We start from the raw sequence: 13056 nt of genomic DNA on the forward strand, positions 1-13056 counted from the left end.
TTTTTTTTTTTAAGATTTACTTACTTAGGGCAGCCGGAGTGGCTCAGCGGTTTAGCGCCACCTTCAGCCCAGGGCGTGATCCTGGAGACCTGAGATCGAGTTCCACGTGGGGCTCCCTGCATGGAGCCTGCTTCTCCCTCTGCTTGTGTCTCTGCCTCTCTGTCCGTTTGTCTCTCATAAATAAATAAAATCTTAAAAAAAAAAAAAAAGATTTACTTACTTAGAGGGAGAGAGAGAAAAAAAGAGATCGAGTGCATGGACCAGGCTAGGGGTGGGCGGGGTAGGCAGATGGAGAGACTCTCCAGCAGACTCTCCCTTGAGCACAGAGCCTGACACGTGACTCGATCTCATGACCCTGAGATCACAACCTGAGCTGGAAATCAAGAGTTGAACACTCACCAACTGAGTCACCAGGCTCCCCAGGACCAGCATTGCTTTATCCATATGCATGTTCTTAGTGGCTAACCCATAGTGGGTGCTCAAATGTTAGTAGAATGACTAAATGCATTTAAATGCCCCTAAAGCTTAGAAGATTCTTTTTTTTGTTTGTTTGTTTTTGTTTTATGATAGGCACACAGTGAGAGAGAGAGAGGCAGAGACATAGGCAGAGGGAGAAGCAGGCTCCATGCACCGGGACCCCGATGTGGGATTTGATCCCAGGTCTCCAGGATCACGCCCTGGGCCAAAGGCAGGTGCTAAACCGCTGTGCCACCCAGGGATCCCCAGCTTAGAAGATTCTTTTTTTTTTTTTTTTTTAGAAGATTCTTAATAAATGTTAGTTTATATTATGATCTCAACAAACTTAATCTTCTCCTTTCTTGTTCCATTTGCCCTTCTAAATTTGGATAGGAGTCAATAATCCCCTCTGTGGCCCCCCAGTTCATTAAATAATGAAGTTAGCAGTTATCTGTTGATACACACTATCTAGTACATTCCGGGGCTGGGGTCAGAGGTCTGTCCAGTAATGAACAAGAATGACCCTCAGAGTTGCTCCCATAACGTCCTGGCAGCTATAATGTGTGACAGGAGACCATGGGGAGGAATGTCAGGGCTGTGGGGACAGGGAGCAGGAACAGCTCACCCTTGCATAGAGGAGCCTCAGACAAGGCTCCTCTGAGGAAGCGCTGGCTGGGGCCCAAGGCTGCCAAGGAGCTGGTGTGGTGACTGGGGGGTGGGGGAGGAGTGAGGGTGGGAGAGGCTCAAGGAAGAGGAAACAGCCCATGGGGAGCAAGGAGATCAAGAAGCATGTCCCTGGCAGTCGCGCCCAGATGAGGCTGGAGGCTGGAGGAAGAGAGTCTCCCAAGCCCGGGTGAAGACTTTGGCTATGGGCTTAGAGAGACAGAGACCCTGACGGGGTCCCAGCTGGGGCGTAGTACGCACAGACTCACACTGCTGGAGTGTGAAGGGTGGTGCTGCAGATCAAATGTTTGTGTCCCTACCCCCCAAATTCATGTGATGGAATCCTCCCCCTCAAGGTGATGGTATCACAAGGTGGGGCCTTAGGGGAGTGATTAGGTCAGGAGGGCTCCGGGATTTGTGCCTTTGCCCCTTTCACCACGGAGAATGAGAGTATGCAGCAGGGGTCTGGCCCTCCACGAACCAGGAACCAGGACGCAGGCCTCACCAGACGCAGAACCTGCCAGCGCCTCCAGAACCGTGAGAAGGAAGTTTCCATTGTTTATAAGCCACCCAGTCTGTCGGATTTTGTTCCAGCAGCCCGAGTAGACTTGAGATAGAGGAGTTGAGGGGCAGGACAGCAGACATGTGGCAGTGGTCTAGGGGAGATGCTGGTGGCCTGAACCCAAAGGAGAGGCAAAGGGATGGAGAGAAGTGGGCTGGTCCCAGGGTTGTTTCAAAGGCCAAATGGTGCCTGGGAGGATGTCAAGAAAGACGAAAAGGGAGAAATCAAAGGGCACCCGGGAGAACTCTGTGGCTGTTGCCTGGAAAGATCTGGACAGGGATGCCTTAAAACGACCAAAATTCACTCTCTCACAGTTGTGGAGGCCAGAAGTCTGAAATCAAAGTGTTGGCAAGTCCCTCTGAAGGTGTCAGGGGAGATGCTTGCCTCTCCCAGCCTCTGGCTTTCCAGTTGTCCCTTGGCTGGTGGCTGCATCAACCCAATCACGGTCTCCACGTGTCCTTTTCTTCTCCCTCCAAATCTTTCCTCTGTGAATCTCTTATAAGGACATTTACAGTTGGATTTAGGGTCCACCTGGATAATCCAGAATGATCTCCTCTTTAGATGCTAAATTACATCTGCAAAGACTCTCCAAATTAGGTCACAGGTTCTGGGGCATAGGATGTGGACGTATCTTGAGGGGGACACACCATTTAACCCATACGTTCCCTTTTCAGCATTTTCTCGAGAGACAACAGTGAAGATTTCAATGATTTTTATTTTTTTTAAAGATTTTATTTATTTATTCATGAGAGACATAGAGAGAGAGGCAGAGGTAGAGACATAGGCAGAGGGAGAAGCAGGCTCCATGCAGGGAGCCGATGCAGGACTCAATCCTGGCTCCCCAGGATCACGCCCTGGGCTGAAGGTGGTGCTAAACCTCTGAGCCACTGGGGCTGCTCTAAATAAAATATTAGGAAAAAAAATAATAATAATAAATTATTTTTATAACTCCTTTATTGAGATCTAATTCACATACCATATACCCCAATACCATAAAATATATAATTCAATGATTTTTAGTATATTCAGAGTTGTTCAGCCATCACCAAAATTTTAGAACATTTTTGCCATCATCCAAATGGTTTTTAGTACCTATTAGCTATCACTGTCAAGCCTGCCATCTCCCACAGCTCTAGGCAACCACTACTCTGTTTTCTGCCTCTATAAATTTGCCTATTCTGGACACTTCGAATAAATGGAAGCATATGTGTTCTTTTGTGACTGGTTTCTTTCACTGAAGTATACTGTTTGTGAGGTTCATCTATGTGGTAGTGTGTTTCAGTATTCATAAGAATGAATAATACTCCATTGTATGGATACACCGTATTTTGATTATCCCATTCATCAGTTGATGGACATTTGAGCTGTTTCTATCTTATGGGTATTTTTTAAAAAGATTTATTTATTTATTTATTCATGAGAGACGCAGAGAGAGGCAGAGATACAGGCAGAGACAGAAGCAGGCTCCATGCAGGGAGCCCAATGCGGGACTCCATCCCAGAACTCTGGGATAATGCCCTGAGTCTAAGGCAGATACTCAACCACTGAGCCATGCAGGTGTCCCTATCTTTTGGCTATTATAAATAATGCTGCTATGAACAGTCATGCTATGAACAAGTTTCTGGATGGCCATATGTTTCCTAGGTAATGTATGAAGGAGTGGATTTGCTGGATCAAATAGTAACCCTGGGTCTCACTTTTGGGGAAACTGTCACATTGTTGCCCAAAGTGGCTGCACCATTTTATATTCCCTTTAGAAGTTAGGAGGGCTCCGGTTTCTTCATACACTTATCAACACTTCTTATGGTCTGTCTTTTCTGTTAGAGCCATCAGAGTGGGTGTGAAGTAGTATCTCATTGTGGTTTTGATTTGCAGTCTCCTGATAACTAATGGTGTCCAGCCTCTTTTATGTGCTTGCTGGCCATTTGTATGGCTTCCTTGGAGACATGTCTATCGAGATCCATTTCCCATTTTTTTTAAAATTTTTATTTATTTATGATAGTCACAGAGAGGGAGAGAGGCAGAGACACAGGCAGAGGGAGAAGCAGGCTCCGTGCACCGGGAGCCTGATGTGGGATTCGATCCCGGGTCTCCAGGATCGCGCCCTGGGCCAAAGGCAGGCGCCAAACCGCTGGGCCACCCAGGGATCCCCCATTTCCCATTTTTGATTGGGTTGTCTTTTTATTATTGAGTTCTAAGAGTTCTTTTTGCTTTTTATTTTAATTATTTTAAAAGATTTTATTTATTTGAAAGAGGGAGACAGAGATAGCAAGAGCAGGAGTGGGGAGGAGAGGGAGAAATAGGCTCCCCACTGAGCCTGGAGCCCAATGCAGGGCTCAATCCCAGGACCCTGAGTCATGACTTGAGCCAAAGGCAGACACTTAACCGACTGAGCCACCCAGTCATCCCTAAGAGTTCTTCATATATTCTAGATATGAGCCTATTATCATATAAATGATTTGCAAATATTTGCTCCCATTCTATGTTGTCTTTGCTCTCTTGATAGTATCCTTTGAAAAACAAAAGTTTCTGGGGGGCACCTGGGTGGCTCAGTCAGTTAAGCAGCCAACTCTTGGTTTTCAGCTCAGATCATGATCTCAGGATTGTGAAGTCAGGCCTCGCGTTGGGCTCCATGCTGGGTATGGGACCTGCTTAAGATTCTCTGTCTCCCTTTCCTTCTGCTCCCCTTCCCCCTTTCTATCTCTCTCCCCTCTCTCAGAAACAAAAGAAAGAAAGAAAGAAAGAAAGAAAGAAAGAAAGAAAGAAAGAAACTAATCTGAATAACCCAAACCTGGAAATGTCCATCAGCAATGGAAAGAATAAATAAATTGTGGCATTTTTTTTAAAGATTTTATTTATTTTTTCATGAGAGACACACACACACACAGAGAGAGAGAGAGAGAAAGAGACAGAGGGAGAAGCAGGCTCCATGCAGGAAGCCTGATGTGGGACTCAATCCCGGGACCTCAGGATCATGCCCCGGGCTGAAGGCAGGTGCCAAACTGCTGAGCCACCCAGGGATCCCCAAATTGTGGCATATTGTGTCATGAAATTTTATATAGTGATGAGGATGAATAAACCACAACATGAATAAATCTCATAAATACAGCATTAAGTAAAAGAAGTCAGACTCAAAAGAGCACATATTATCTTTTTTTTTTTTTTAAGATTTTATTTATTTATTCATGAGAGACACACACACAGAGAGGCAGAGACACAGGCAGAGGGAGGAGCAGGCTCCATGCAGGGAGCCTGACATGGGACTCAATCCCAGGTCTCCAGGATCAGGCCCAGGACTGAAGGCGGCACTAAACCGCTGAGCCACCGGGGCTACCCATATTATCATATTTACATAAGTTAAAAGGCCGGAAAATTCATGGTGATAAGATCCAGAATAATGGTCACCCCTGGGGATAGTAGTGACTGGACTGGAGGTGGGGTTATTTACATTTTCTTTCTTGATCTGGGTGCTGCTTACATGGATGTGTTCACCTTGAAAATTCACTCAAATGTACACTGATTGTCTTTTTTTGCCTATATCTTAGATCATAAGATTTACAACAAAAACAAAAGAAAAAAAAAAGCCAGAGGAGGAGAAGCTGGGTGTGACATGGTGGTCAGGGGTAGGGTGGGGTGATTGTCGTATATAGCTGGCCCAGGCCCAAGGTTCCTCTTTTTTAGTTGTTGGGCTTTTTAAAAAAATGTTTTATAAGTTTTTTGTCCTTCAAAATAAGCTCTATGCACATGATGGGGCTCCAACTCACAAGGCTGAGATCAAGAGTCATGTGCTCTACTGAGTGAGCTGACCAGGTACCACCAGGGTTCCTCTTATGTGTGATGGACACATCCCAGCGGACAGGGCTGGGCAAACAAATGTGTGGAAGGTGAAGAGCAAATTCATTAGTGAATCTCCTTCTATTTTCTCCCTTCCCTCCCTCCCTTCCTTTCTTCATTTATTCATTCATTCTTTTTTTTTAAGATTTTATTTATTTATTCATGAGAGACTCAGAGAGAGACAGAGACACAGGCAGAGGGAGAAGCAGGCTCCATGCAGGGAGCCTGATGTGGGATTCGATCCCGGGCCTCCAGGATCAGGCCCTGGGTTGAAGGAGGTGCTAAACCGCTGAGCCACCTGGGCTGCCCTATTCATTCTTTCTTCTATTACAGTTTCAGGACCCATTTATTGGGTATCCACATCAGCCAAACCCTAAGTACACAAAGCTAAGTAATTTGCAATCCCTGCCCTCAGGGAGCTCTCATGGTCCAGTTGGGGAAGCAGATCCAAAGGGAAATCAGTGCAGTCTAGAGGGAAAGGCGCCCTGATTGGTGTCCATCCAAACAACATGGCCAGATTAGGCTGGTTGGGGAACAGGACACAGAAAACTTGATGGATGAGATACAGTACCAGGGACCATCAGTGGGTGCCAATGGGGCAGATAACAGAGGGAGGATATCCTGGCAGAGAGAACAGCCAGCCTGGCTCTCCTCTTCTCAGAGCTAAGTAGATAGAATTAGGAAGTGAGTATGAAAAAGTGGGGATGGGGGGGTGGGAGGGGTGGGAGGGTGGGGGGAGACACACCCGGGTGGCTTAGTGGTTGAGGGTCTGCCTTCAGCTCAGGGTGTGATCTCAGATCCAGGGATCCAGTCCTGCATCGGGCTCCCTAATGGGAGCCTGCTTCTCCCTCTGTCTGTGTCTCTGTCTCTCTCTGTGTGTCCTTCATGAATAGATAACATCTAAAAAAAAGAAAAAAGAAAGAAAGAAAGAAGAAAGAAGAAAGAAAGAAAGAAAGAAAGAAAGAAAGAAAGAAAGAAAGAAAAGAAAAGGGGGGAGGGGCAGGTCAATACTCAAAGAGGAGGGGCCTGAAGATGACTCTGTGGTTTTGGATGATACAGACTACTGCGCTTTTAACTGCTGGCTACACAGGAATCCAAAACGATCCTAGTAGCAAAAGGCTGAGATGATTTTCCAAGGAGTCAGCTTCTTGCAGTCTCACCCGGAAGTGTGCAGATGGCCTGCTCAGGGGTCCAAGCAAACAAAGCGAAGATGCAAATCTTCGGATTCGGCCAGGTGTGAGGCAGTAGGGAGTGGTGGGGTCTGTGCACATTGACCTGCCTGAACTGCCCACAGGTTTTCAGATTTTGTTGTTTTCAGAATGTGGTACAGGCTGAACAGAACGATCTGGTCCCTGAGTCTCATTCAGCACTTCACTGTCACTGCAGCCTCTGGACAAACTTACCTCCAAGGTGTCTCTAGATATGATGAGTGATCTCTGTAATTTAGTGTGTGGGTGATGAGGGCATTGCTCAAGATCCACAGTCACATGAGGTGAAGTGTCCTCTGAGTTCCTTCCTTTCCTGACAGGATCTCTCAGTGGACAGGGCAGCCCTGTGAGCCTTCTCGAAGCTTTCCGTGACTCTCAGGGGCAGAACTCAGAGAGATTGGTTTTTCACCATGGAAAAATACTGGCAATCATAACAGATCTTGATCCGGATTCTGGAAAATCCCAGAGGCCAAGAGCCCTGGATGCATAGATGTCCCATGACCAGGGTAGGAAGACTTTGGGAGTATGCATGATGAGACACCTTCTTCTCTGGGAGGACCTACTATGTGCCAAGTACTGAGCTGATCCCTGAGCTCATGGCATTCACATAATGGTATCTTAGGATATGTATTTTTATTATGCCTCTTTTACAGAGGGGAAAACCAAGGGGCAGAGAAATTAAGTGACTTGCCCAAGGTCTCACCATAGCCAGTTTCAGAGCCACTGTAGCTGGAACTCTGAGCAACTAGAGAGTGGTCTAAGATAACCATATCCTTGAGGATATCCCTGTGTCTGGTCCTAGATTCAGAGAGGGGAAGTGACTCATTTAATGTCACACAGCTGGTAAGCAGTATATTAGCCATTATTCATCCTCCATTTATTCTTTCAAAAACTGTTCTAAGGGAATTGGGTGACTTAGTTAAGCGTCTGAATCTTAATTTCAGCTCAGGTCTTGATCTCAGGGTCTTGAGTTCAAGCCCCGCACTGGGCTCCATGCTGGGTATGGAGCTTACTTTAAAAAAAAAAATTGTTCTTGAGAATCTGCTATTTCATCAGGTACTTCCTGGGATGCCTGGGTTGCTCAGTTGTTAGAGTGCCTGCATTCGGCTCAGGGTGTGATCCTGGAGTCCCAGGATCGAGTCCCATATTGGGCTCTCTGCATGGAGCCTGCTTCTCCCTCTGCCTGTATTTCTGCCTCTGTGTGTGTGTGTCTCTCATGAATAAATAAATAAAATCTTTTAAAAAAAATCAGGTACTTTCTGAGTACCTGCCAACCGCTGCCCTGGGCTCTTTGGACATAACAGTGAACAAACAGTCTCAGCCCTCATTCAGCCAAAGGGGGAAATAGTGAACAGATAAACAACTAAGGTAATGGATAGGGAAATGTGGAGTACAGTGGAAGAACATAAATCAGAGAAGACAGATGGGACATATAGAGGTGTGAGGGTTGCTGGGTTGAATAGGGGGGTGAGGCAAGACCCCCTGAGAAGGTGACATTTGACATAAAACCTGAGGAAGTGAGCCCTGGCTGCTTCTGAAGGAAGTATCCTAGAAGGGAAGAGTAGAGGTGCTAACACGGGATGGGTCTGATGTGTGGCAGAGGCCAGTGTGTCTCAGGGGAGGGAGGGACAGAGGGGACAGGTGTGGTTGGTGAGGGCATGAAGGTGGGGGATCTGATGGTACAGAGCCTTGTAGGCCACTGCAGAGACTGTTTTTTCTCTGAGTCAGTGGGAGCCATTGCAGGAGTCTGAGCAAAGGAGTGATAGGACCTTACCGGCTTTTAACAGGATCATTCAGGCTGCCACGTAGAGAGACAGACAGGAGAGAGTCACAGTCAGGAGGCAATCACAGTCACCCGGGCAGGAAAGAATGGGGCGCTGCCCAGAGGGCAGTAGCAGAGGTGGTGAGAAGTAGGTGGACCTCAGATCTGCTTGAGAGTAGAGCTAGCAGGGGATCCCTGGGTGGCTCAGCGGTTTGGCGCCTGCCTTCGGCCCAGGGTGTGATCCTGGAGTCCCGGGATCGAGTCCTGCATCGGGCTCCCTGCACAGAGCCTGCTTCTCCCTCTGCCTGTGTCTCTGCCTCTCTCTCTCATTCTCTCTCTCTCTCTCTCATGAATAAATAAGTAAAATCTTAATAAATAAATAAATAAATAAATAAATAAATAAATAAATAAATAGCTCTCCTGCTAGGTGGGAAGGCTGGACACCTGATAAAGCTCCTTGGGGCCTCTTGATTTCAGCAGTACCCTGGCATCCCTCATGGTAGCCAGCCTCCAAGTGAGCCCCAATGACCCCCACTCCCTGGTATTCATGCTCTTCCTTGGGCCTCTCTCACACAGAACAGGGCTGAACTACAACAAATAAGAGATTGCAGAAATGGTGGTTCATGAAGACCATGGGTTTCTCTTGGATCACTTGCTCTGGGGGCCGTACATTGCCATGTCATGAGGTCACTCAAGCAGCCCAGAGGAGAGGTCCATGTAGCAAGGAGCGAGGGCTTCAGGGTATAGTCATGAGAGTGACTCATGGTGGAAGTCGGTTCCTCCAGCCCCAGCCAAGCCTACAGCTGACTGCAAGCCTGGCTGAGGGCTTGACTGTGACCTCATGAGAGATGGGAGCCACCGTCACCCAACAGACTCACTGCCACATTCCTGCCCCGCAGAAACTGTGTGAGATAACAAATTTATGTTGTTTTAACCTGCTGGATTTGGGGGTAATTTGTTACACAGCAATAGATAACTAATACAAACTTTGGTCGTTGCTGTTTTTTAATGCCCAGGGAGGCAGGAGCAGATACTTCTGTAGCTTACATATTATCTCTTACTTACTGATGGGCGGGCAGCTGCCCAGTCTGCCACTGCTCTGACTTCTTGGGATCCTCCCGCTGCTTCTCAGACTCCTGGGGCGGCTGTGCACTCGGCATCTCAACAAAGAATGTCAGCTTCTCCTGCTGAACACCTCCACCATCAAGATCAGAGGCAAGAACTAGTGTGGGTTGCAGGCCATCCTCATGGGTTCCAGCTTGCCCTCAGCCTCTTTACATCCATCTCTTTCCAAATGCCTGCCCTGCATAGACATGAAGACAACAGTTTTACAGAGACTGTTTGCACAATTAACTACATGCTATCAAAGGCCCTAACAAATCCCTTTATAGAAAGTGGTTCTGAAAAAAAAAAAGAAAGAAAAAAGAAAGTGGTTCTGCTCCTCTGATACAAGTCTGGGAGCTTCAGAGGAGGCAGAGGCAGAGCTTCAGGCACAATTCAAGTTTGGAGAAGATGAACATATAGGCCCAAGGGACCCTTGCCCCCAGTCTGGTCATGGTGTTTAGCCCAAACTCTGCCTGGAAGAAGCACCTGGCCTCATCCCCCCAGTGGAGAGTGTCAGGACACCAGAGTCCACTGGCAGTGGCTTTGGCATCCTCAGACCTGGGTCTGGAATCCTTGGTCAGCAGTTTATTGGTTCCATGATCTTGAGCCACTTCACCACCTGACTTCTGTTTCCTCAGCTATCACATGGGGATTTCACGCTGACTTAAGGGGACTACTGACACTGGGTAAGCTGTGTGAGTCCTCGGCACTTAGGGACCATCCGTTAAGTAGTGGTGATTATTATGATGGGGCTTTGTGGCTCCAGAATAGCTGATTGGGGCTTGGAAGGGGAAACCCCAGTGCTTTCCATGTTTTTCTGGTTCCCTTTCTTGAAATTCAGCGACTAATATTTATTCCTACCATCTTTCCAGGCTGTTGGAAGAACACAAATAGTTTTTGCAAGTGAAAATGTCTTAAAAGATGCTACTACCACAAAGGAGGGGTCTCCAGGGCTGACAGCCAGATGGATTGAGTGGATTGAGCTGGAACCATCTCTGTCAATATCTTCAACTTCTCTGCGAAGAAGAACCTTCTTTCATGGCCCTCAAGCCTTGGGTCCATTGGTGTGGTCAGAGGAAGTGGGGGCCAGAACCGGGAGGGGCAGAGTTTGGCAGCAAAGTTTTCAGAATAGTGGGAGGAGAGATTTAGGAAGGGAAGGCTTCATCTAGCTGCGATCTCCGATCTATTTATGCATCTATCTATTTACATATGTCTGTTTTAATCCATCTACATTTCTAGTGATTTAGTAAACATTTATATAGCACTCACTGTTCAACTCTCCCAGCAACCCTGCAAAGCAGCTGTCATTGTCCTCATCTGAGGTTAGAAAACTGTGACTCAGAGACTTCCCAATGTCACAAAACAAGCAAATGGGGGGAGTAGGGGTTCTAATTGAGTTTTGGAAGATACGAGAGCCCACCACCTCCCATCACTGTTGGCATGCTAGAAATCCAGGTGGGGCTCAGGGATGGAAAGACTCAACTGGTTTGGAGAACGAAAGATAAGATGTGACCTCCAGCATCCATGGCTTGCAATGCTCTTTCACATCTAGGAAAGTCTACATACGAGCTGGAGTTGGAGAACCCCCTTCCCACTTCCCTCGTTTTAAAAAGGAATAGACTGGGACTGGGGAAGTTAAGGGAGTTGCTCAAGATCCCACTTAAACCTTTTAGCTTTCAACATTCTTTTCAAGAATGATCTCATCTCTCCCCAAGAAGGCAAAGCCTGGCCCCTGGGCTGAAGCAAGTCAGAGAGGATGGATATTCTTTAAGCTCTTACTATGTACCAGGCATTGAGAACACATCATCTTGCAACAACTTTGAATAGTAAATATTTTCATTCTCATTTCATAGCTGACAAAATTGAGGTTCAGAGAAGTAAGAGGATTTGCTGAGGAAGTGGAGGAGGTGGGATTTGAACCCAGACCTGGCGACTCCAGACTCTGCGAGGCTTCCTCCATGACGGTTCACTGTCTCATCAAGGGCAAGCAGGCCACCAGGTGGAAGGGCCAGGTTAGGTCAGAGCTAACCTGTCCTTCTGGAAGAAGTGCAGACCAGTCAGGAATAATTCATGGCAAACTCCATTTCCCATGAGCTGCTTACTCCCAAGGCATCACGGTGGTAGAAACAGGACCGGTGGTCTCAGAGATGCCCTCTGCTTCACTATTTCTTTCTTTCTTCCTTCTTTTTTTCTCCTTTTCTCCTCTCTCTCTCTCTCTCTCTCTCTCTCTCTCTTTCTTTCAGGCTCTGTGCCCAACATGAGGCTTGAACTCATGACCCTGAGATTGAAAGTCACAAGCTCTACCAACTGAGTCAGCCAGGCACCCCTCTGCTTCATTATTTCTGCTTCAGAGCAGCAACCTTGAGGTCCATCTAGCCCAAGCTCTCATCCTTTGGTGGACCTCCACTATGCTATCTCTTAGAGAGGTAGTTCAGCCTCTGCTTGAACATTTCCACAGACAGCAGGCCCACTCCCCACTAAGGCAGCTCTGACAGGGCTACCCTTCCGAGTTGTGTTGGCCCAAGCCCTCCAAACCCCCATCAGTCTATTGACAGAAATATGACCACATATAACAGTAATTGGCTTTCTCTGGCTCTGTCCCTGCAGACGTTCTTGGGAATGCCCTGCAGGTGCTCTGCTTTTGGAGATATGCTTCCCAGAAGTAAACCACCCACATTAAAGGTGCTGACTTTTTTTTTTTTTTAAGATTTTATTTATTTATTCATGAGAGACACACAGAGAGAGGCAGAGTCCTAGGCAGAGGGAGAAGCAGGCTCCACGCAAGGAGTCGGATGTGGGACTCGATCCCGGAAACCCGGGATCATACCCTGAGCAGAAGGTCGACGCTCATGGCTTAGCGACCGAGGTGTCCCAAGTGCTGACTTTTTAAAAACCAAATCCTCATTGTCCAAACTGTCAAGAAGCTGCCATTGACAAATCATGCTGACGTTCCTTCTGGCATGTTTGTGAAACTGTCCACTCCTTTATGCAGTGCTCCTGGGACTCAGGGCTGAGCACTGAGGATCCTTGTCCCTGAATCACCTTCTCCTCCTCACCCTGTCCTTGAACCTCTTTTATCCTCTTCAACTCTCTTTCCTTAGGATGACTCCTTTCCAGGGAGCCCTCTATCCCTTGTGCAAGCAGATCCTCAAGAATCCTCCTGTCCTGTCCTCTAGGCTTGTGCGGACAGGCCTAAATTCTAGAGTAAAATCAGCTTAGGCAATAATAACAGCTAACATTCATTCACTGGACAAGTATTTATCGCGCTCCTACTGTGTACCTCACAGTGCTCTAAGGGTTAGAGAGGCAGCAGTGCACAAAGCAAGACAACAGAAGCACCCCTTCCCTCCTGGAGCCCTCGTCCGTCCCGGGAGGCTGTAGGTGCTTCTCAGGCCCCCCGGGCACTGCTACGGGCACCTTCCGTGTACGAGCTCATTTAATTCTACAAGAATTTTCCTGGTAGGGAG

The 13056-nt window shown here is 47.3% G+C and overlaps 1 non-coding gene across 1 annotated transcript; it reads right to left on the reverse strand.

The window, feature by feature from the left end:
• Nucleotides 1-11838: 11838 nt before the first annotated feature.
• Nucleotides 11839-11911, reverse strand: TRNAE-UUC. Its single transcript has one exon. It is a non-coding gene; the product is annotated as a tRNA-Glu (tRNA).
• Between the last annotated feature and the right edge of the window lie 1145 nt (nt 11912-13056).

This window comes from Vulpes lagopus, chromosome 12 (genome assembly GCF_018345385.1).
Source record: "Vulpes lagopus strain Blue_001 chromosome 12, ASM1834538v1, whole genome shotgun sequence".
Lineage (NCBI taxonomy): Eukaryota > Metazoa > Chordata > Mammalia > Carnivora > Canidae > Vulpes > Vulpes lagopus.